This window comes from Etheostoma spectabile, chromosome 21 (genome assembly GCF_008692095.1).
Source record: "Etheostoma spectabile isolate EspeVRDwgs_2016 chromosome 21, UIUC_Espe_1.0, whole genome shotgun sequence".
Taxonomy (NCBI): Eukaryota; Metazoa; Chordata; class Actinopteri; order Perciformes; family Percidae; genus Etheostoma; species Etheostoma spectabile.
In genome coordinates this window covers 7,526,207-7,529,417 of record NC_045753.1, presented here as the reverse complement: position 1 = coordinate 7,529,417, position 3,211 = coordinate 7,526,207, and the positions used below count along the sequence as shown (strand labels likewise).

The following is a 3,211-nucleotide window of genomic DNA, read 5'->3' as shown; positions in this document are numbered from 1 at the left end:
CAGACAGACAGACAGACAGACAGACAGCACCTTGAACAAACGGTGACTGGTGTCTACAATAACTGTCTGTTACGTGTGTGTGATTAAAGTCCACCTGCTGTTATGATTCACAGTCTGAGCAGGAACCAAAGAGATGACAACGCACAAGGATTAGGATGTCGCCGTGTGGGTTGAGCCAATCTCAGCAACACACACGTCATCAACAACTGACACACAACATGTTTGTTTTCATCTTCATGGAACAATATCCTGAATTTTCACTTCACTGCAATTGTACAACTCTAATTCTGTGATTCAATCTGTGTTTTCCACATAACAAAATACGTGGGGCCTTGACTTAAATGGCAATATAAACATCATAAGAGGACGCCAATATAAAGCCTGGGTTGTTTGATAACAGTAATTGTAACCTTCGACCAACGGCAGGGTAAACCAGCAGTTTGCAGGGGAGTTTTTATTGTTTTAGGGCTTAGTGGCCGCAGTGTGTGGGAAGTACAGTTATGTTCTTTCTCGTGACTTGACTACACCTACATTAGTACTGGGTGTGGATGGAGGACTAAGTATCTATAGGAACTATTAGGTCTACAGTCATGCGAGCGGCTCTGTGGGGCTGCACATAGGCACAGCTGGCTGGGGTTTGAGCTGAATGCTTTTAATGATTGAACAAGCTGATGTTTAGCATGTTTATTCATCCTATTGAAACAACTGTTGAAATATAAATAAAGGGTTGTTGCTGCCGTTACTCAGGTAAGACCCAGGATCAGGAAGACGTAGACGGTTACATCTGAAGTAGGTTGGAAAAACAAGATATTTAACGCAAAATTACATTTTTCTTTCACTGTGCTTGGTGCTCTGCTGCTCCACCTTCTCAAAAGGTGGTGTTCTGTATAACCGAGTAGTATACAAATATATTCCAGCAGCGCTCCCAGTTAACAAATGGTACAGTTTGTGGCAGAGTGCGCTCTGCTGCTCAAAGTGACTACCGTATTTTTTGATAGTGCCCAATGTGTTTGAGAGAGAGAGAGAGAGAGAGAGAGAGAGAGAGAGAGAGAGAGAGAGAGAGAGAGAGAGAGAGCGGGGCATCCAGCCCCCAAAAGACAAAATAAATATGTGGTGGCAAATGTTGATAGTGTGGCGAGCTGCCACAAATCATTTAATGTGTGGGAAACACTGGAACCAAGTCGAAAAATATTGCCACAGCTAGTGAAGCTAGCATGGCTAAAAACCGCACAAAGACCATGAACTATAACATGCTTGATTTCCAGGAGGGTTGCCAATGTTTAAAATGTACACCAGTCAGAGATGCTCACAAGTCTCTGAGCTTGAGTCCAAGTCAAGTCTCTCGTGCTGCTCAGAACACTGCATAGCTATATATTAGGAATTTAAAGCATATAATATGTTATTATGACACCTACATCATACAATATCAGCTTTGATTAGTTGTTTGGTATAAAATCAGTATTAACAGGCTATTGCAATATTACAAAAAACACCAGGAATGCTTTACTTTTAAAGTTCAAGTTAATAACTGTATTTTGCCTTGGAACATGAACATACTGTTCAGTACAGACCAAATATTAAAGGACTCAAGGTATCAGGAAAATAATGCTAAAATTAAAACTATTTTTCACTTGCAGAGCACAACTGTGTAATGTGTACAACCATTGACAGCCTATAAACTACTGTAAGTCAACACATCCCCCAGACTCTCAAACCCAGTGTAACGTTAACTTAATACAGCTGTAGCGTTATGATCAATATTAAACTTGCAGCCAGCTGATAAATGATTAGGTAGCGTTAAATCCCCCAAAACGTTTGACAAACAACCAAACGCTCATTCATCTTTTCATAAAATCTAGTGAAGTCAAAGTTAACCTGCCGTAGGTCGTAGCTAAAGCAAGAAGCAAGCTAACGTTAGATGGGCAATGATTAGCTCGACCTGTTTGCTAAACTATCAGGTTGTGTTTGAGCCAGAATCCTACACCTTGATTCCACATATTAAGGATTCAGCAATTCTTTGTTTGGCCATTGTGGTCTGAAGTTTTTAAAGCCAAAGCTTCTGATGAATGGCACTGCAGCAGTGGACATGTGTGTTGTCCTCTCTCATGTGTGGCCGGGGTCCGCGCGCAGCAGTTAGGTTAGGTAGGTGGCTCATAGGTTACGCAGGAAGGGGAATAACATTCAGGTCATCAGACATTTCTTAAAAATAAAGATTGTTCACGAGTCCCTCATCTCAAGTCCGAGTCAAGTCTTTTGAGGACGAGTCTCAAGTCAAGTCTCTGTGTGTGTGTGAGGAGTATTGCTGGGTGTATTGTCACTATGTTACCCAAGTTTCTGTACAGATAACTGTGTGTGTGTGTGTGTGTGTGTGTGTGTGTGTGTGTGTGTGTGTGTGTGTGTGTTTGCCTAATGCGGCTTGAGTCTAAGTCTCAACTCAAGTCGCCATCCTTGATACCAGTACTATTAATATATGATGTTTTGCATGCTGTTTGTGTATAGGATTCTAGTCACAACTGTTACATTTAGCAGTGATGTTAACCTTTAGCAAGAGAAATTAGCTGTCATGGTTCTGGCTTCAGGAACATTCCAGTGAAGCTATTTGGCCTTGGAAATCTTTGTCTCTCTTTATCTGACACTAAAAAAAACATTTCTGGGAATTAAAAAAAAGCACTGCTGTTTGGACAAGCAGACAGGATATAATGACTCTATGAAGGTCTTGCCGAAAAAGTGACTCAAAGACATCCTGTGGATGTGTAAATGAACGGAAAACTCCCCCACAGCTTCCAGTCGGTCATTACAGTTTGGACCATCTTCAACCCTCATGTTGTCCTCGGGTCAAATTGACCCGTTTTCCTGTATCAATGTTCTTTTTAATTACCCAAAATAACATGGTTGATTCCACACAACGCTCTTTGGCAAGTACAAATCTCTACTCTCATTAATTTTGGGGTCTCTTATTCAATTTTATAGCATTTGAAAAAACTGTAAAATAGTATGCATCAACATACATTTGTTTAATTTTAGTCTAAATAATTCCTACTTTCTGCTTTTCTAACTCAAACATTTGGTATAATTTCCTCTAAATGAGGTTTACGGACCATAAATTCCAAAAATAACTGTAAAACTAAAGTCAATAAGTTAGTGTAGTGTTGAAAACGTCAAAAACGTCAAAAACACTGAAAAAAAGTCAAAAGTGTTGAAAAATGGGACA

At 40.1% G+C, this 3,211-nt stretch overlaps 1 protein-coding gene and 1 long non-coding RNA gene across 4 annotated transcripts in view; one reads left to right on the top strand and one right to left on the bottom strand.

The window, feature by feature from the left end:
* The window catches only part of mrtfab (myocardin related transcription factor Ab), a 60,287-nt gene that overhangs the window by 30,576 nt on the left and 26,500 nt on the right, over positions 1-3,211 (bottom strand). The gene's annotated exons all lie outside the window — the stretch shown is intronic.
* On the top strand, positions 68-2,273 carry LOC116671116 (uncharacterized). The gene is made up of 3 exons (XR_004327200.1): positions 68-77; positions 494-497; positions 2,158-2,273. It is a non-coding gene; the product is annotated as an uncharacterized LOC116671116 (long non-coding RNA).